This window comes from Heptranchias perlo, chromosome 13 (assembly GCF_035084215.1).
Source record: "Heptranchias perlo isolate sHepPer1 chromosome 13, sHepPer1.hap1, whole genome shotgun sequence".
Taxonomy (NCBI): Eukaryota; Metazoa; Chordata; class Chondrichthyes; order Hexanchiformes; family Hexanchidae; genus Heptranchias; species Heptranchias perlo.
This window is the reverse complement of record NC_090337.1, coordinates 14,391,149-14,413,254: the sequence shown is the minus strand read 5'-3', so window position 1 is coordinate 14,413,254 and position 22,106 is coordinate 14,391,149.

Below are 22,106 nucleotides of genomic sequence, written 5' to 3'. Positions count from 1 at the left end.
TCTAGTGCCTTCATTATTTTATAGATCGAAATCAAATCGCTCCCGAGTCTACACTCTAAGCTTTTTAAGCCGATCTGGGTAGCTAAGGTGTTTTAAATTGGGAATCATTCTTGTTGCCCTACTATGAACCTTTTCATAGCCTCAATGTCATCCATCATGTGAGGGGACCAAAACTGACACATTATTCTAAATGAAGCCTAACAAAGGTCTTGTACAAAGACAAAATGATATGTTTTGTTTTATAATGAATAGTCCTGTGAATGCAGCCCAGTACCCTATTTACACTTGCTATAGATTTATGACATTGGTCATGAACCTTTAGAGAATTATGAGAGTTATGAATTAAGATACCAAGATCTTTGTCTTCCCCACAGGCTTCAGTTCTGATCATGGTAAGGTGTAAGTATGCTTAGTGTTGGTCCTGCCCACATGCATAACACAGCACGTCTCTGAATTAAATGCCAAATGCAGGCCCATTTCCCCAGCACATCGAGATCTGTTGTTTAGTCTCCTCTAGAGTCCTAACACCTGCACAAATCTTCACATCATCGCAAACTTACAAATGATTCCACCAACACCTTCATCTAGGTCATTAATATAGATAGTAAAGAGCAAAGGCCCTAACACCAATCCATGTGACATCACTGGTAACTGGTCTCCAAGCAGATCCATAGGAATTGATTACAAATTTCTGTCTTTGGGCAAGAAATCAATTCTTAATTCATTGTAGCAGCTTCCCCTTAATTCCACAAGCTTCTATCGTGTGGATTAACCTATTGTGAGGTACCTTATCAAATGCTTTCTGAAAATCCAGGTAGACAATGTCTACTGGGCTACCCTCATCCACTAACCTGGTAACTTCTTCAAAAAATCCAATCAAATTAGTACAGAGCCCATCTTTCCTTATAACTCAATCCTTTGATGCTAGGATCAGCTTTGTGCTTTTATCTCTGCCTGCCTCTATGGCCTAAATGTTTTATTTGTGTCTTGGTGATGAAAACTGAATCCAGTGCTCAAGGTGCAAGCTGGGAAGGGTAATGTACAGTTTTAGTACAACGCCCTTGATATAGCAATATAGTTCAGCATTCTATTTGCTTTGTTTATGATTTGATATGTTCAGTGCCAAGCCTACTATCACTCCAGATCCCGTTCAACTTCACCTTTAGCTAGTTCTACATCATTCATATTACGACATCCATTATTCTTTCCAATGCAAAGTACTCTGCACTTGTAAATTTCATCTGCCCAATTACGTCTATTTACATATTTATCTAGCTCAACATTGTAGCTTCCTCAGATGCAACCACCTTCCCATTCCACTTGCAGTTTAGTATCATTTATGAATTTAACCAATTTCTATTGAGTCTTGAATCCAAGTCACTGACATAGGTTAGAAACAGTAGCATGCAATTAGTTTTTAGCACAGTTGCAGGAAGGTGACATATTGGCAGTTTAGCAGTTTCTGAAATTTTTCAAATGAGAATTATATGGTGCAAAAAGAAAACAAATATTACAAAAAACTGCTTACATTGGTGGACTCTTGAGTTTTGTTCTGAATAGGAGTGCAGTAATATTCCATCAAATTCATGGGCAAAAGAGTGCCACTAATAAATCTTTTACCAACACAAATCAGCCCAAACTATCCAGATATACCAGCACACAGCCATTCAGAAATAAAGGATTTATTATAAATTACACTGAGCAGTACTGTCAATGCCCTCAAGGCTAAAAGTAAATAATTCCTCCTCCTCTCTAGTTCCATTGCCAATTTCAGTTCCTTTTCAGTTGTGAACATTGTTAACAACTTTTTAGTTTAATTCTGCTATTTTCCTTTTTACTTCCTTTGTTGAATGTTCTCCTGTCCTCACCTAAAGGGTCTGTCTTATTCTGGGATACAATTTCAAGGAAGCTGGCTACCTTCTTCTACATCACCCAAGTGCCCATTCTTCACGTGTGAGCCTAAACAGTAACTGATAGCAGGCTATTCAACCATGGGGGACTCATGATAACTGAGCCTGATCATGACCTCACCAACGTCCACACCGTGCAATTTCAGGCATGAATAACTGTATAGGGATCAGGAATGGTGATAATTGCCTGTTTCTCTCCCCTCCCTAGCTGAGGGGTATTCATTCTATAATTGTCAATATGCTTGACTGTTCCATGCTGTCTGGTTCCTATTTGGACTGTGTTCTGTCAAAGGCTCAATACAGTGAAGGCAACATAGCCTAACGTCGCAAAACTCAGAGTGAAATTGATGTTACTGGGTTGTTGGATAGTCAGCTCAGAGCACGTAAAAGCAATAAAGCTGACTGGTGCCCAAGGTAGTTATATTTTCTTTTATAATAATGACAGTTTTATTGACATTCCATAAATGAGTAGATGATATATTATCCAGTATTAGGTTCACTTGCCTTTATTTTCCAAGAGCACAAGTTCACTACCAAGAAACAGACTTCTTAAAGTTTAAAAGCTTAAGAGTTAAGGATAGGCAGATTGTAAACACTTAAATACAAAGGCAGTGGACTCTGGATATAAAAATCTATTCCCCGTTAGTGTGAAAAAAAACTGGGCTTATAATCTTTTTAAGGTGCAGGATGCTGGGAAATCATAGAATCATAGAACCTCTAAATGGAGCATTTTATTTTTACTTTTTGTACCAAATGGCAGCATCAAACATGCCTAGTTCAGCGATATCATAGAAAAACTTGCATTTATATAGCACCTTTCATGACCTCATGACATCCCAAAGCACTTCACAGTCAGTTAAGTACTTTAGAAGTGTAGTCACTTTGTAATGTAGGAAACATGGCAGACATTTTGCACACAGCAAGCTCCCACAAACAGCAATTAAATAAATGACCAGACCATCTGTTTTTAGGTGTTGAGGGATAAATGTTGGTCAGGACACTGGGAGAAACCCCCTGCCCAAATAGTGCCTTGAGATCTTATATGTCCACCAGAGAGGGCAGACGGGACCTCGATTTAACTTCTCATCTGAAATACTCCCTCAGTACTACACTGATGTGTCAGCATGGATTATGTGCTCAAGCCTCTGGAGTGGGGCTTGAACCTACGACCTTCTGACACTGAGGCAACCTAAGACAGAGTAAAACCCTTCTACATTGTCTCAACAAAGTTTTTAAGTGTCAGCCTTGGCTCAGTAATAGCACTCTTGCCTTCTGAATCAGAAAGTTGTGGTTTCAAGCCCCACACCAGAGACTTGCGGCCATAATCTAGGCTTATACTCCAGTGCAATACATCTCAGAGATGCCGCATTTTGGGGTAGATATTAAATTTAGGCCCTGTCTGCCTGTTCAGGTGGATGTAAGAGATCCCATTGCACTATTTGAAGCAGAGCAAGGGAATTGTCCTGGCCAACATTTATCCCGCAACCAAACCTCTAAAAATAATTTATTTCACTGCCGTTAATGGGACCTTGCTGGGTGCAACTTAGCTGCCATATTAGCCTACAGTGACCACACTTAGGGGCATCTTGAGCTTGTGAAAGGTGCTTTATAAATGCATATTTGTTCTTTATTTTAAAATTTTGATTGTATTAATAAAGTAGGTATAGCCTAGAAATGACTATGATATCAGTGCAGATAAACTTTACATGCTTGACTGAAATTCCCCTCTATGCTATTTTAACGGAGGAGTTAATCTGCTTAAAATAAATAAGTTAACACCTCCATTAAAGTAGTGAATAGAGGCATGTCATACAAATGTACATTAATGGCCCAGAATTTGCTGTCAAAGTAATGGTGAGGTTAACAGCACTCACCGTTATTTATGCGCAAATTGCACAGCAACTTCAGGCAAGGGCAGATGCGTGGTTAAACTCGAAAATCCAGAAGTTGCTATCCGAGATGCGGCACTCTGCCATTAGCTTCGCGAAAATGCATTGAACGGCGTGAAGTTCCTGTACTTGGATGGTAGATACGAACTAAACTCGCCACAGAAAGTTAGGACTTGTCCATTTCAGTCCAAGTACACTTTTTAATGGCATGATAAGTGTTAATTACTGCCAATCAACCTCTCTGGCACTTAAAATTAATTATTACAAGTGTGGAGTCTCAGGTTTTAATTGTTGTAGGTTTTTTTTGAAATGTAAATTAAATTTATTTTTAAATTTTTCTTTCTGTTTCTTTTTTTCTCTCTCTTAATCCAATCTTTCTTTTCCTCTCTTTATTTCTCTTTCTGTACCTGATATGATATTGAAATCACTATTCTGACTTACACTTCCAGGTTCAGACTCTGCACTGTTCAATTAATAATCCTTCAATCTGATTGGTTAAGGAAATGCACAGTTGCTTGCCCTGTTCACAAAGATCCCAGATGCCCTGTAGAGGGCATTGTGCCGTTTCCTTTTCACTCTTCCAGCAACTTGCAGTGCAAAATCTCATGGCAATTAAACGGGCAAGGACAAGTCTAACTAACGGCGGGCGCCGTTCATTGACCGGCTGCAGCAAATTCTGGGCCAATATTACAAACCATAATTTCTAGGCTTGTGTAATTGCTGAGATTATAGTTTGCTCCACTGACTGAGATATTGCTCGGCTAGTCAGCAAGTAACTTCAAAGAATTGTAACAGAAGTTACACGGACATACCAGTTACAACTTGAATCAGAATCTACGGTAACTTTTAAAAGGGAAATGGATAAATATTTAAGAAAGAAAAATGTAAAAGGGTATGGGGAAAGGGCAGGAGAATGGAACTAGGTGTATAACTCTTTCAGAGAGTTGGTAGAGGGGCGATGGATTGACATGCCTCCGTCTGTGCTATAAAATTCTATAATTCCATGATTACCTTTTCTTGTTAAGAAAGAGCAAAAAAAATGGAAGTCCCTCCCTCATGTTTAAATACACGACAAACATATTATGAGATTTCTCCAGTCCTTTGTCAATGTATGATTAAAATCCTGGTGAAGATATGAAAGACCTAGGGCTCGATATTAGGAGGGAGGCGGGTTGGCAGCGGGGGGTCGATTGGGCGCGTGGGTAACGCGCCCAGTGAATTCGGGGTGCTCCGCACGCGATCGCAACCTAATTGAAGGCACTTATCTTGGCTTCCGGGTTTCGCGCTGGAAAGCTGCGCAGTGGGCGGACTGAGCACCCGCATCATAGGCTGTCAGCTGGAGGAGCCCTATTTAAAGGGGCAGACCTCCACTGACTGATGCTGCAGAAAGGAGCCAAAATTACAGCATGGAGCAGCCCCGGGGGAAGGCTGCTCCCAGGTTTAATGATGCCTCACTCCAGGTCCTGCTGGATGGGGTGAAGAGGAGGAGGAGAACAGAGAACTTCTCCCCGGCGGGCGGGAGGAAGTGGCCTGCCCTCTGCCACCACGAAGGCCTGGCTCGAGGTGACAGAGGAGGTCACCAGCACCACCAAAATATCACGCGCACCTGAATACAGTGCAGGAGGCGCTTCTTTGACCTAAGTAGGTCAGCCGAAGTGAGTACACTTACTCATTCACCTACACTCCGTCTGCCACATCACCGCCCCCACCCCACATCTCCTTCTGCACTGCCAACACTACTCTATCATATCACTCCTCACACCCACTCAACGCTCATCCTCATCTTACCTGCACTTACTCACCTCGCCAGTACTCATCCCACCACAACCACTCAACCTAATCCTCATACAATCTCATGGCTCTCTTTCATGGTCAGCCTCACCCAACCTGCCACTACCTGTGCTGCAGCCACAGGGCATGCATCGCATAGGTGCAGTAGGAAGCGTAAGGCAAACGTGTCGTGAGCATGAAGGGGATGCACAAGGGTGTTTGAGGGTTTGTCATGGTTTTTACTTATATTTGATTTCTGATCAACTCACATTACATATTATATTGTCACCACTACTGCCAAGTCTTTGCGAATCTTGTCTGGTTTGTGCCATAATGCCCTTTCCTGAGGATCACCATGAAGACCCACAACTGATGCCACCCATTGTGTCACTGCAGAGTGGGTGTAGGTGTATTTAGGAACATAGGAACAGGAGTAGGCCATTCAGTCCCTCGTGCCTGCTCCGCCATTTGATAAGATCATGGCTGATCTGTGATCTAACTCCATGGGCTTCATTTTAGCACCCGCTATCAAGTGCGTTCCTGGCGGGGGGGCTCTGAAAATCGGGGAATCCCAGAGCGGGTCCGGATACCGGCTCCAACCCGCCCACTTCCGGGTTCCCCACAGATGCGGCGGCATGCGCGCACAGCCCCCACAGGTGGGACTCCCACAGGCAATTAAAGCCAGCGGGATGCCACTTGACAATATTTATCAAGGTATTTCAGGTCATTAACAGACCTGATTAAGGGATTATGTGAGGAGGGGTGGGATCTTACAAACAACTAGGACTGTTTCCCATACTGGGGGAAACACTCCCAGTTGAAATGGACGTGTTGCAGCTGTCATCCTGTGGCAGCTGCAAAGGTCCATTTGACAGGTGGGGGGTGGGGTGGGGAGACCCTCACTCATTGCCGGTATGTAACTCTGTCACTTGGGACAAAGTTTGGCCTCCACCACCTTCCTCCTGACAAGAAAATTCACCAACTTGCACACTTACCCCAGGGTCCAGAGACATGTACCTACCTTGCGGACCCCCTCAGATGTACATCTTCCGGATGGGGGCCGCCATAGCTGCAGTCATGACCTCCTCGGAGGGCGAACAGCATCACCAGCCTCGCCGGCCACACCGTCCACCTCTGACACGTGGAGCTCCACAACAGAGTGCTGTGACACATCCACCTGCACAGCAGGAGGGAGGGCAACCGCAGAGAGAGATGCGTCGCAGAGGGCACTACCCTCGCCACAGGATCCACAGACCGAGGCTCAGCTTCCTGGAGTTCTCTGAGCAGCAGTGCACACGGAGGCTCAGAGTCACTCGACATGTAGTCGTGGACATCTGCAGCCTCCTTCATGCAGAGCTGCTCCTGGCTGGCCCGAGCACTATCTTCTTACTTGTCGCTGTCAAAGTCACCACTGCCCTCAACAACTTCCCCTCCGCATCCTTCCAGGGTGCCACCGGGGACATTGCTGACGTCTCCACAAAAGAGCCCTGCAAATACACCTACACCACTCTGCAGTGACACAGTGGATGTTATCAGTTGTGGGTCTTCATTGTGATCCTCAGGAAAGGGCATTATTGCACAAACCAGACAAGATTCGCAAAGACGTGGCAGTAGTGGTGCCAATATAATATGTGATGTGAGTTGGTCAGAAATTCAATATAATTAAAAACAATGACAAACCCTCAAACACCCTTGTGCATCCCCTTCATGCCCACGACACGTTTGCCTTACGCTGCCTACTGCACATATGTGATCCATGCCCTGTGGCTGCAGCACAGGTAGTGGCAGGTTGAGTGAGGCTGACTGTGAAAGAGATGCACGAGAGAGTGAGTATGAGATAGAGCCATGAGATTGTATGAGGATTGGGTTGAGTGGTAGTGGTGGGATGAGTACTGGCGAGGTGAGTAAGTGCAGGTAAGATGAGGATGAAGTTTGAGTGGGTATGAGGGGTGATGTGACAGAGTAGTGTTGGCAGTGCAGAAGGAGATGTGGGGTGGGGACGGTGATGTGGCAGATGGAGTGTAGGGGAATGAGTAAGTGTACTCACTTCGGCTGACCTACTTAGGTCATTGCAGCGCCTCCTGCACTGTATGCAGGTGGGCGATATGTTGGTTGCGCTGGTGACCTCCTCTGCCACCTCGAGCCAGGCCTTCCTGGTGGCAGAGGCAGGCTGGTTCCTCCCGCCCGTCGGGGGGAAGATCTCTGTCCTGCTCCTCCTCCTCACCCCATCTAATGATACTTGGAGTGAGACATCATTAAACTGGGAGCAGCCTTCCCCCTGGGCTGCTCCATGCTGTAATTTTTTCTATTTTTTGCAGCATCTGTCAGTGGAGGACTGCCCCTTTAAATAGAGCTCCTCCAGCTGACAGAGCCTACTGCACATGCGCAGTCCGCCCGACGCGCAGATCAGCAGCGGGGAACCCGGAAGACCAGGTAAGTGGATCTAATTAGGCTGCGATCGCGCGGGGGGCAGACTAATTTCACCGGGCGCGTTACACACACGCCCAATAGCCCCCCCCCGCCGCGAACCCGCAGCCCTGGTAACATCGAGCCCCATATACCTGCCTTTGGCCCATATCCCTTAATACCTTTGGTTGCCAAAAAGCTAATTATCTCAGATTTAAATTTAGCAATTGAGCTCGTATCAATTGCCGTTTGAGGAAGAGAGTTCCAAACTTCTACAACCCTTTGTGTGTAGAAATGTTTTCTAATCTCGCTCCTGAAAGGTCTGGCTCTAATTTTTAGACTGTGCCCCCTACTCCTAAAATCCCCAACCAGCGGAAATAGTTTCTCTCTATTCACCCTATCCATTCCCCTTAATATCTTATAAACTTCGATCAGATCACCCCTTAACCTTCTAAACTCTAGAGAATACAACGCCAATTTGTGTAATCTCTCCTCGTAACTTAACCCTTGCAGGGCTCTTTAGTGCAGACAACTGAGAGACGTCAGCGATGTCCCCGGTGGCACCCTGGAAGGATGCGGAGGAGAAGTTGTTGAGGGCAGTGGTGACTTTGACAGCGACAGGTAAGAAGATGGTGCTCGGGCCAGCAGGGAGCAGCTCGGCATGAAGGAGGCTGCAGATGTCCACGACTACATGTCGAGTCACTCTGAGCCTCCGTGTGCACTGCTGCTCAGAGAGGTCCAGGAAGCTGAGACTCGGTCTGTGGATCCTGTGGCGAGGGTAGTGTCCTCTGCGACGCATCTCTCTCTGCGGTTGCCCTCCCTCCTGCTGTGCAGGTGGATATGTCATTGCACTGTGTTGTGGAGCTCCACGTATCAGAGGTGGCTGGCGAGGCTGGTGATGCTGTTCGTCCTCCGAGGAGGTCATGAGTGCAGCTATGGCGGCTCCCATCCATAAGATGTACGTTTGAGGGGGTCCGCGAGGTAGGTAAATGTGTCTGCACACCGGGGGTGAGGTTCCAAGTTGGTGAATTTTATTGTTAGGAGGAGGGTGGAGGAGGCCAAACTTTGTCCAAAGTGACAGAGTGACCTCCTGCAATGAGTGAGGGTCTTTGGACCTTTGCAGCTACCACAGGCTGGTGGCTGCAACACGACCATTTCAACTGGAAATGTTTCCACCAGTAGAGGAAACACGCTCAATTGAGATGAAAATCCCACCCCTCCTAAAATATCCTACAAATCAGGTCTGCTAATGACTTGAACTATGTAATCAATTGCCTTAAGTGGGAAGCCGGCGGGAGTCCCGCATGCGGGGGCTGCACGCGCATCTAAGTGCATCACTGGGGAACCCGGAACTGGGCGGGTTGGAGCCGGGCTCCGGACCCGCCGCATGATTCCCCGATTTTTGGAGCCCCCCCGCCACGAACCCGCCGGCTCGGACGTCCAAAAGTCGAGCCCCTAATGTTTCACAGCAAATTTCAAACTTTTCTGTTGCACAATGTAGAGTGTCACCGTGCGAATATTAAGGTATTCTAATATTTCCAGGTGCTGCACTTCCTGCACTCTGGGAATGAGTTAGAAATGGTAATACAAATATTAATACCACTAGAAACATATCTCAGTAACCTTAAAAATATTCATAAGCATGTCACTGTGTTGAACACCTAATTTCTCGTCTGCCTGAAGAGAATCCAAATGGTATGAGACAGTACAGCTACAACACTGGCATCTACCCGACAATGTGGAAAATTGCCCAGGTATGTCCTGTCCACAAAAAGCAGAACAAATGCAATCCGGCCAATTACCGCCCCATCAGTCTACTCTCAATCATCAGCAAAGTGATGGAAGGTGTCATCGACAGTGCTATCAAGTGGCACTTACCAATAACCTGCTCACCGATGCTCAGTTTGGGTTCCGCCAGGACCACTCGGCGCCAGACCTCATTACAGCCTTGATCCAAACATGGACAAAAGAGCTGAATTCCAGAGGTGAGGTGAGAGTAACTGCCCTTGACATGAAGGCAGCATTTGACCGAGTGTGTCACCAAAGAGCCCCAGTAAAATTGAAGTCAATGGGAATCAGGGGGAAAACTCTCCAGTGGCTGGAGTCATACCTAGCACAAAGGAAGATGGTAGTGGTTGTTGGAGGCCAATCATCTCAGTCCCAGGGCATTGCTGCAGGAGTTCCTCAGGGCAGTGTCCTAGGCCCAACCATCTTTAGCTGCTTCATCAATGACCTTCCCTCCATCATAAGGTCAGAAATGGGGATGTTCGCTGATGATTGCACAGTATTCAGTTCCATTCACAACCCCTCAGATAATGAAGCAGTCCGAGCCCGCATGCAGCATGACCTGGACAACATCCAGGCTTGGGCTGATAAGTGGCAAGTAACATTTGCGCCAGACAAGTGCCAGGCAATGACCATCTCCAACAAGAGAGGGTCTAACCACCTCCCCTTGATATTCAACGGCATTACCATCGCCGAATCCCCCACCATCAACATCCTGGGGGTCATCATTGATCAGAAACTTAACTGGACCAGCCATATAAATACTGTGGCTACAAGAGCAGGTCAGAGGCTGGGTATTCTGCGGCGAGTGACTCACCTCCTGACTCCCCAAAGCCTTTCCACCATCTACAAGGCACAAGTCAGGAGTGTGATGGAATACTCTCCACTTGCCTGGATGAGTGCAGCTCCAACAACACTCAAGAAGCTCGACATCATCCTGGACAAAGCACCCGCTTGATTGGCACGCCTTCCACCACCCTAAACATTCACTCCCTTCACCACCAGCGGACTGTGGCTGCAGTGTGTACCATCCACAGGATGCACTGCAGCAACTCGCCAAGGCTTCTTCGACAGCACCTCCCAAACCCGCGACCTCTACCACCTAGAAGGACAAGAGCAGCAGGCACATGGGAACAACACCACCTGCACATTCCCCTCCAAGTCACATGCCATCCCGACTTGGAAATATATCGCCGTTGCTTCATCATCGGTGGGTCAAAATCCTGGAACTCCCTTCCTAACATCACTGTGGGAGAACCTTCACCACGCGGACTGCAGCAGTTCAAGAAGGCGGCTCACCATCACCTTCTCAAGGGCAACTCGGGATGGGCAATAAATGCCAGCCTCGCCAGCGATGCCCACATCTCATGAACGAATAAAAAAAAACGATGAAACTGACCTATGCATCTGTGAAAGAGTGCAAGGTAGCATGAGAATAAATGTACTCCATCTGTAAAAGGATTATAGTTTTGTTAATATTACCCCAGTGTTATTTAAATATTTATATTTATTATACCTTGCCAAACTCTGCTGATTAACCCAAATGGATAGGTGTTAGTGGATTGCAAGGTGACTGGCACCTTATTTCATCAATTCGAGCAGTATTCACTTCCCAAACCTCCCAGGGAATAGTTCACATGGAGATTGAGCAATTTCCTCCAGCTAAATATTGGGAAGACTGAAGCCATCATATCGGCCCCCATCGCAAACTCCGTAACCTTGCCATCGACTCCATCACTGTCTCAAGCTGAACCAGAATATTCAAAACCTTGGCGTCCTATTGACCCTGAGTTGAGTTTCCAACCCCATATCTTCTCCATCACCAAGACCACCTACTTCCACCTCCGTTACATTGTCTGCTTCTGTCCTACCCCAGCCCATCTGCTGCTGAAACTCATCCATGCTTTTGTCAACTCCAATCTTGACTATTCCAATGATCTCACATCCTCCACCCTCTGTAAACTTCAGCTCATTCAAAACTCTACTGCCCATATCCTATCCCACACCAAGGACCACTCGCCCATCACCTGTCCTACATTGGTTCCACTAGAGGAGTCCACTACACGCACCTGAAACACATTGCAGGAAGATTCTCATGCCATGCAGAATAACCTGGAATCAGTCCAGGTGATATCTACAGGAAAAATACACCAGGAGAAGGATGTTGGTGGCTTCTACAGTTGCAGGTATGCTTTGAGCCTTAACACAACATTTTCACAAGGCTTCCAAGACTTAATTGGGACTATTCTATCCAAAACAATTAAATACTTATGGGCCATAACATTCTCAGGCTAAAACTCCTTGTCTAATGCTTCATTTCTTCCAGAAATGTAGATGAAATGGAAGAGCAAGAAAAGGAGAGAGGCCAAAAGGGAAAGGAGAAAGGAAGAGGGAATGGGAAAGGATAAACCGACATATAAATGGAGCAGGGAGAAGAAACGCAGGGAACAGGGAAGGAAAATGGAAGGAGACAGCGAAAAGAGGGAATCATAGGTTGTGATAGAGTAGGGAAGGGTGTGTGCTGAATTTATACCAACAGTAGCTGCCATAAAATTGGGTATATATGTGACACCGTCATGCATATTTTTATGTCATCTAAATACAATGGTCCACTTATAAACCAATGTAACTTGTTGGATTTTACTAACGAGCAGCCATAAATAGTCCAATTGCTTCTAGAAGGGTGCCACTTATACAGCTGATTTTTATGAACAGGTGAAAATTAATGTGGATGAATTTCCACAGGGGTTCTCCCAATCGCCTGCCATAGCTTTAGCAAAAGAGTGACGGAAACCTTGGAAAAATGGCATGAATGCTGTTTACGCTGTTTTTCTGGGGTTTCTGCTGCTCTTCTGCTGGAGTCACAGTGGATGAACCGGAGAACCCATCAGAAATTCATGCCCTCTGTTTGGCATTGATATTTTTAAAAAAGTAGAAATTTATGTTCGACTTTTGGGTGTTTTCCTTTTCCCCAAATCACACCACAGCATCATCTGGTAGCATTGACACATTTTTTTCAGCAAATAATTCTGCTAAAGAATTTTTTAGCTAGTAGACATTGGAAATTTCTATACTAAAAATACGAAATCGAGCCCTTTTTTTAATAAAAACCGTCGTACCAGCCTTCAGCATAAATTTACATAATAATCATGGATTTGTTACAATACAGAGAGAAATTGTGCTAATCAAGTATTGTTAGCACTGGTGTTATACAGTAATAGATTGAAATATATTTTCAATATTTAGAAATGTAGCCTTCCAGGCATATGAGAATTTCCATTATAAAATAAACCGCTGGTTCTTGAAAACGATTCATTGCCCAGTCGTACTGATACAACATTGTATTCTTGTTAAATGCTTTTCAAAAACATTATTATAGTAGTTGGCATCACTGAGGAGATTACTACCTTAATGTGATTCAAAGGGAAGCTACTTAAGAATAATTACTTTTTATGATTTTACTCTGCAGTATAATTTAAATGGATTACAGGTTTAATATTTATAACATAATTTATAAAGATGTGTAGAAGAAATAAGTTTCCAAGACCAAATCAGTTGTGGATACTGATGAATGAATAATACGAAATGCAGATGTCTACTTTGTAGGCATTAAGAAATTAAGTATTAATAGACTACTTAATGGACTAATAACTATTGTATCAGGAAATTGATGATAGGCAGGTCGTCTTAAAGATTGTCTGGTTTAGTGCAGGTACCATTCCTTATTATTATTTGATCACAGTATATCGCCAATATTTGGCAAGGCTGTTCTGACACCTCTCCTGCACTCTTTGACAAGATATAAGAAAGAGCCTGTTCATTCTGTCTCCAGCTTCTCTTTCCATTAGAACCCTTCTTGCCTCAATTGTATCATTGCTATTATGATCTTTATGCTTCTGTACTTTCCACTTTTGTTTTTTTCGAAGCTGCAAATACCCCATCCTATTCATTCTGGATCTTCCCATCACTTTGTTGAAATAAGGTTCATAGAACTATTCTAACTCATTCTTTCCTAGCACAGAAAACTGGAGTCCTTTACATCTCTTAGTCTTCCCTTCCTACTAAAATATACATGTTATTATAAGCCAAGCTTGTTGATACTTAATCATAACCTCTTGATTTTCCTCATCTGGTCTTTCAACCTTGTTAGTATCCTGCATCATGCACTTTAGATCTTCACTTAGGTATTCCGACAATTAAAAAAAAGTTTCAGTTATTGTTTGATACATAACTTCGTTTCCCTGGTCCTTTGCAGCTTTCCCAATAAGTGCCATGGGGAATGAAACAGCAGTGGAGAACTTAGTATGCTGGAAGTGATTGGTTACCACCCTGTCACATGTTAGAGCATCTTAGAGTATTCAAAAGTTTGAATGTACACCACAGGAGTAATTTTAAGTATTTGTGCTCCCTGCCAGGATGGAAAATTGTGGGGATTACATGCCTGAATTCTCAATATGTGCTCTTGGTGGGGAAAGCTGTATGCAAGGAGCACAAATTTATGTTCAAATAAACAATAGTAGATACCTAAGAGTTCTTATGAATTCATAAATTCTGAGTGCAACATTCAGGAGTGCATAATATTTATCCAAAATACTGGGTAAAGTTCCAGCCTCGAACCTGCTCCCTAGAATGTGCTAGTATTTGAAATAAATACTATCGCAGTTGTACATGGGAGACATTATTCTACTTTTAGGTTTCTTTCCTTCTTAAAGCGAGGAGGGGGGTAGTTTAATTAGGGCAGATTTTCCTCTCCCCCACCGATGCCACTGCACTGTATAAGAGCAGCAAGAAGTGTGCTGTTCCTGTTTAGACCCAAAAGCACCAGGATTTCCTGTCCCAAGTTATTTCCATGGCCTGGGTGTACCTCTGGCACAGGCCCATCCCCCGGCAGAGACAGGAAAATGATGCACAAGAGAAAGCTAGCCTTCTCCTGACCTTGAATGGACTCACCATTGCAGCGTCCCCCATTATCAAAATCTTGGCTTTACTGGACTAGCCATATCAGCACTTTGGCTACAAGAGCAGGGCAGAGGCTGGGTACTTTGCACTAAGTGGCTCTCCTTTTGACTGTCAAGCCTCTTCACCATCTCATGGAGCTGTTCTGAAAAGTTGTATGACAGAGAGCCAGTAAAATAAAGGAGGTAAATCTATTCAATTGTCCCAGGACAAATTTATCTTTGCCCCAGATTGTGACAGATCTCAGTATACATATGGCAAAAGATTTCTGCATATGCAATTAGCATTTGTTTCTGGGTATGATTCTATAGGTGATGGTAAAACATCTATAGCTCACCAAAGAACCATTCTTGTGAGCCTAGATAGTGATGGTCAACACACTATTCCACCTGCCCTCGGCCTCTTACACTGTTCCAATAAAGCTCAACCTAAGCTCGAGGAACAGCACCTCATCTTTCGTTTAGGCACTTTACAACCTTCATTGATTCTTCACTCAACCTTCACTCAATATTGATTTCAATAACTTCAGATCGTAACCACTGCTCCCATTTTTTCAGTCAGCTGGTAATGGGTCTGCTGCTGCCATTTACAGCTACTCCTGATCAATCTTTTGTTTCTTAACCCATCCTATTACCACCTTCCGTGCCTTGCACCATCATCCCTTTTGTTGTTTAATCACTTGTGCCCTCTACCCAATCAGATACCTTCCCTTTTGTTCTTTCCTCCTCTCCCCTTCCTCCCCCCCTTTCCCTGGCTCTGTACTTGCTCAAAAACTTTAACACTTTTAACATCTTCCAGTTCTGACAAAAGGTCTTCAACCTGAAACGTTAACTCTGTTTCTTTCTCCACAGATGCTGCCTGACTTGCTGAGCTTCTCCAGCATCTTCTGTTTTTATTTCAGATTTCCAACATCCGCAGTATTTTGCTTTTGATTCAATATTCCATCTTGATAGGCATCACACATTCTGTGTTGGGGCCCTGTACTTTACTGTATTGATAAATGAACTGGACTTAAGAATTGAGGAAACAATATCACAATTTACTGATGTGGAGATGCCGGTGATGGACTGGGGTTGACAATTGTAAACAATTTTACAACACCAAGTTATAGTCCAGCAATTTTATTTTAAATTCACAAGCTTTCGGAGATTTCCTCCTTCCTCAGGCAAATGTTTCAAGAGCTCCTTGAAGCCTACGCATTTATACATATAGAACTGGCAGTTGCAGGGGCAGTCTGTAAACACCATGTATTGTTCTATATGTATAAATGCGTAGGCTTCAAGGAGCTCTTGAAACATTTGCCTGAGGAAGGAGGAAATCTCCGAAAGCTTGTGAATTTAAAATAAAATTGCTGGACTATAACTTGGTGTTGTAAAATTGTTTACAACAATTTACTGAAGACATGAAACCGGAGGGAATGGCAAACTGACCTATGACTGTGAAAAACTGCAGGAGGATATATAAAGGATGGACAGATAGGTGCCAGATACAATTCAATCTAGAGAGCTGTGAAGCAAACATTTTGGAAGTAAGAATAGGAGAAGAAAATACACCTTAAGTGGTAAGATTTAAAACTAAATAGAGGAGTAGGGAAACCTTGATGTGCAGATTCACAGGTGACAGCACAATTCGATAAGGCCATAAAATTAATCCTTGGATTTGTACCGAAAGACATAGGGGTCAATTTTCGGATGGCCGAGCGAGTGCGTTAGTGGCGGGGGTCTCCTAAAATTGGGATTCCCGGAACGGGTCCGGAGCCCGGCTTCAACCCGCCCACTTCTGGGTTCCCCAAAGACGCGAACCAGTGTGCGCGCAGCCCCTGCATGCAGGACTCCCACCGGCAGTCAAAGCTGGCGGGATCCCACTTAAGATCATTATCTGGGTACTTGAGGTCGTTTAAAGACCTCATTAGTTGGAGATTTTAGGAGGATTCGGATTTTGGACTACCCAGAGCGTGTTTCCCATGCTGGGGGAAACACTCCCTGCTTAAACAGATATGTTGCAGCCAGCAGCCAGTGGCAGCTGCAAAGGTCCATTTAACAGGTACGGGGTAAACCCTCATTCATTGCAGCAGGGCACTCTGTCACCTCAGACAAAGTTTTGCCTGCCACACCGTTGTCTCCACGCTCCAAATTATTAAATCATACCCTAAACTCTGCTGTCCAAACACATTTACCTCCTCTCTGGACCCCCTCACACTTACACGTTCAGGATGGGGTGGGGGATGGGTCCATTGCTGCATTCATCATTCCATTGGAGGATGAGCAACATCACCAGCCTTGCCAGGCATGCCGTCCACCTCCACCACATGGAGCTATATAACACAGTGCTGCGCAACAGGCACCTGCACAAAGTAGTCGTGCAACTACACATACACCCACTGTAGGGTAACCCAGTGGGTGGCATCAAGGATCTTCATGGAGATCCTCATGAAAGGGCATTATTGCACAAGCCAGTCAAGAATGGCCAAGACGTGGCAGTAGTGGTGACAATATAATATGTAATGTGAGTTGATCAGAAATCAAATATAAGTAAAAACCATGACAAACCCTCAAACACCCTTGTGCATCCCCTTCATGCTCACGACACGTTTGCCTTACGCTTCCTACTACACATACGTGATGCATGCCCTGTGGCTGCAGTACAGGTAGTGGCAGGTGGGGTGAGGCTGGCCATGAAAGAGATGCATGAGAGGGTGAGAATGAGACGGAACCATGAGATTGTATGAGGATTGGGTTGAGTGGTAGTGGTGGGATGAGTACTGGGGAGGTGAGGAAGTGCAGGTAAGATGAGGATGAGGGTTCAGTGGGTGTGAGGAGTGATGTGATAGAGTAGTGTTGGCAGCGCAGAAGGAGATGTGGGGAGGGGGCGGTGATGTGGCAGACAGAGTGTAGGGGAATGAGTAAGTGCACTCACTTCGGCTGACCTACTTAGGTCAAAGAAGCGCCTCCTGCACTGTATGCAGGTGTGTGATATGTTGGTGGTGCTAGTGACCTCCTCTGCCACCTCGAGCCAGGCCTTTATGGTGGCAGAGGCAGGCCACTTCCTCCCGTCCGCCGGGGAGAAGATCTCTGTCCTCCCCCTCCTCCTCACCCCATCCAGTAGGACATGGAGTAAGGCATCATTAAACCTGGGAGCAGCCTTCCCCCTGGGCTGCTCCATGCTATAATTTTGCTTATTTTCTCCAGCAATAGTCAGTGGAGGACTGCCCCTTTAAATAGGGCTCCTCCAGCTGACAGCCTATGATGCGGGTGCGCAGTCTGCCCGCTGCACAACTTTCCAGCGCAAAACCCGGAAGCCAAGATAAGTGGCTTCAATTTACTTACGATCCCATGGGGAACCCACCGATTTTACTGGGCGGGTTACCCATGCGCCCAGTCGACCCCCCGTTGGCAACCCGCCTCCCTCCTAATATTGGGCCTATAAATTATAAAAGGAATGACTCTAATGTTAAACTTGTACTAGGCATTATTTATGTCATTGGAATATTACTTACAGTTTTGGGAATCCCAATAAAGGAAGGATATAAACGTTATGGAAAAGCTGCTGCATAAATTCACGAGAATGTTATCAGGGATGAGAGGCTATAGCTATGAAGAGGTACTTCACGCCCTATTTAAGTTACCACCCTAAATACCACTGGAAGTGATGGATGGTGTAAAATGTAGCCGGACCTAGCTATGTTGCAGCCATGCAAATGATGGGTTTAGGCCAAGATGATATTGTCAGTACTAAATGCTGTTATTTGTGCGCTCGGATCTACCAACCTAACTTTTGCCTCTACAAAATAGGGGTAATATAGAACAGCAGCTGGGGACCTCTGATGCTGGTATCTGATAGGTCAATTACTGTGTTTCACTGTGCTGCTGGATAAACACCCATTACTTTTGATTGTTCTTTTGTCAACATTTTTTTTGCTCTTTATTCTTGAGGCTCCTAACTTTAATTGGAAGTTTCCTGAGAGACTATTTCCTATTTAAGGAAATTCCCTAAAATGAAGGTGAAGGCTGCAAAATGTTTTTCCCCATGGGGATTCTCCTCTTTAGTATCAACCTTGGTTCAGTGGTAGCACTTTTGCTCCACTCCAAAGACTTGAGCACTAATATAGGCTGACATTTCAATGCAATACCAAGGGACTGCTGCACTGTTGGAGGTGCTGTCTTTCAGGTGAGTCGTTAAACTGAGGACCTGTCTGCTTGCTGAGGTGGGGGTAAAGGATCCTATGGCACCATTCGAACAAAACGGGAGTTTTCCTGGTGTGCTGGCCATTATTAATCCCTCAACCAACCTCAGCAAAAAAGAGATTATCTGGTCAGTTGTCTTATTGCTGTTTGTAGGACCTTGCTGTGTGCAATTGGCTGCTGTGTTTGTCTATATTACACCAGTGACTGCACTTCAAAAGTACTTTGTTGGCTGTGAATCGCTTTGGGATGTTCTGAGGATGAAAAAGGTGTTATATAAATGCTATTTTTTTCTTTATTTGTTGAAGGAGCAAGAGGAGGAGGAACATCAGGCAACCTATGAAGCCATGCTTATAAGGCAACATCACAGAAGATCTAGATCTTCCTTCAGTTGCCCAACCACCAGTATAGCCCCAGAAGATCAGTCCTCAACATATCCACGGAATTATGTTCCAGGAGACCTCTGCATTCTATGCGATTTGTGCAGAACTTCCTGGAGCTGCCACCTGCTCCAGATGTTCTGCATTGTAGAGAAGCCCTCTCTGTTGGTGCCTTAAAGGATGTCTTGGACTCTGCCGTCATCCACATCATTTGCCACACATCTTTGGGGAATCTTTGCAGTGCCTTCATATGATTCTGATGCTCTATAAATCTATATCAAAACCCCTCATAATTTTGAACACCTCTACTAAATTTCCCCTTAACTTTCTCTACTCTAAGGAGAATAACCCAGCTTCTCTAGTCTCTCCACACAACTGAAGCCCCTCATCCAAGGTACCAGTCTGGTAAATCTTCTCTGCACATTTTGAGCTTGAGTTCACATAGGGCTCAGAATATCAGAGCCCTAGGGTTTTTCTAATGGAGCATTGAAGTCTGACTTAATAGAGAACTTCAAGATTGGTTGATGAGACAGTAACGAAAGTGCACAAAATTTAGATTATCACATGAAGAACTAACGGGCAGGCTTCAAAATATATTTTTCGAGAACCCACAGATGTTGGTTATAATGTGGAATTCTTTACCACAAACAGTTGTTGAAGCAGAGTTTGTAAGTACTTATAAAGGAAATTAGTTAGTTGCTGAAAAATAGAGGAACATTAAAGGATATGAGGAGCGAGCAGGAGAGTGGAATTGGGGGGTAGATTTTCAACTTGCTGTCCAGGCGTAAAACTGCCTGTGATAGAAATCACGTGATCTTTAAATAGACCATCAATTGACAAAGCCAGTTATATGCCCAGGTAGCAATTTGAAAATCTACTCTGATGGCTTACATAGAGAAAAACAGCAGCACATACTTGATGGGCTCATAGACCTGTTTCTCTGATGTAACGTTCTATGAGCCTGGTCCTGTCCTCACCTGAATTCCCAGTTACGTGACACTTGTTAGCAATCAAATTCTGGTCAGTTTTGTTTTCTCTGTTAGTGATGTTGATGTTAATTATACTCTTCTTTGGCTGAAATTAACTAACTCAGAATAGTCCATAGGTTCAACCTGACACCTTCCATGGTCTATTTATTCACTGTGCTGCTCTTGTCCTTCTAGGTGGTAGAGGTCGCGGGTTTGGGAGGTGCTGTCGAAGAAGCCTTGGCGAGTTGCTGCAGTGCATCCTGTGGATGGTACACACTGCAGCCACTGTGCACCGGTGGTGAAGGGAGTGAATGTTTAGGGTGGTGGATGGGGAGCCAATTAAGCGGGCTGCTTTGTCCTGGATGATGTCGAGCTTCTTGAGTGTTGTTGGAGCTGCACTCATCCAGGCAAGTGGAGAGTATTCCATCACACTGCTGACTTGTGACTTGTAGATGGTGGAAAGGCTTTGGGGAGTCAGGAGGTGAGTCACTCGCCGCAGAATACCCAGCCTCTGACCTGCTCTTGTAGCCACAGTATTTATATGGCTGGTCCAGTTAAGTTTGTGGTCAAAGGTGACCCCCAGGATGTTGATGGTGGGGGATTCAACGATGGTAATGCTGTTGAATGTCAAGGGGAGGTGGTTAGACTCTCTCTTGTTGGAGATGTTCATTGCCTGGCACTTGTCTGGCACGAATGTTACTTGCCACTTATCAGCCCAAGCCTGGATGTTGTCCAGGTCTTGCTGTATGCGGGCTCAGACTGCTTCATTATCTGAGGGGTTGCGAATGGAACTGAACACTGTGCAATCATCAGCGAACATCCCCATTTCTGACCTTATGATGGAGGGAAGGTCATTGATGAAGAAGCTAAAGATGGTTGGGCCTAGGACACTGCCTTGAGGAACTCCTGCAGCAATGTCCTGGGGCTGAGATGATTGGCCTCCAACAACCACTACCATCTTCCTTTGTGCTAGGTATGACTCCAGCCACTGGAGAGTTTTCCCCCTGATTCCCATTGATTTCAATTTTACTAGGGCTCCTTGGTGCCACACTCGGTCAAATGCTGCCTTGATGTCAAGGGCAGTCACTCTCACCTCACCTCTGGAATTCAGTTCTTTTGTCCATGTTTGGACCAAGGCTGTAATGAGGTCTGGAGCCGAGTGGTCCTGGCGGAACCCAAACTGAGCATTGGTGAGCAGGTTATTGGTGAGTAAGTGCTGCTTGATAGCACATATTGAGAGGGTGGGTGTGCTGTGGGTGTGGGTGTGGTTTCAGCATCTGTTTGGTGTGTGAATCAGCAAAGGCAAACGGAACCTGTGTAGACCCTTTGCTGTCAATCTCTCAAGTTTGTGAGCCCAGCCAGGTTGGCGAGCAACTTTTCCTGTCCTTGGCTGGATTCACCAGCTGGAGTGCCTCGAAGTCGCGAAGCATTTCTGCACTTCAGAGAGTAAAGGAAAGCTGATATTGCCTGTCTTGCTCTCCAAGCGATTTTGTTGTCAGTTGATTGCGAGTAGCACTGGATAGTTGTAAAGAAGTTCTTAGCATGGAACACTTCACCAAAATTACTGAAACTGACCTGAATACAAATAAAACAAAACTTAAAGAAAAATAACTTAATTATGTTCAAATTTATTTTATTTTATCATTGTCAAATACATTGAAATGTTTCATGTATCAATTTTAATATAAAATAAAAACTGTAAACAACTGAATAAATTACATTTTAAATGACTGTAATAGTGTTGTGAGCCTCCATTTGACTAACAAGTCAGTGCTTGTTAAGCTTAGTCCCTGAGCTGAGGTCTTCAGTGACTGATTTGATTAGGCCATTTGAGTGAGAATACGGCAGCACAGGGGCTATG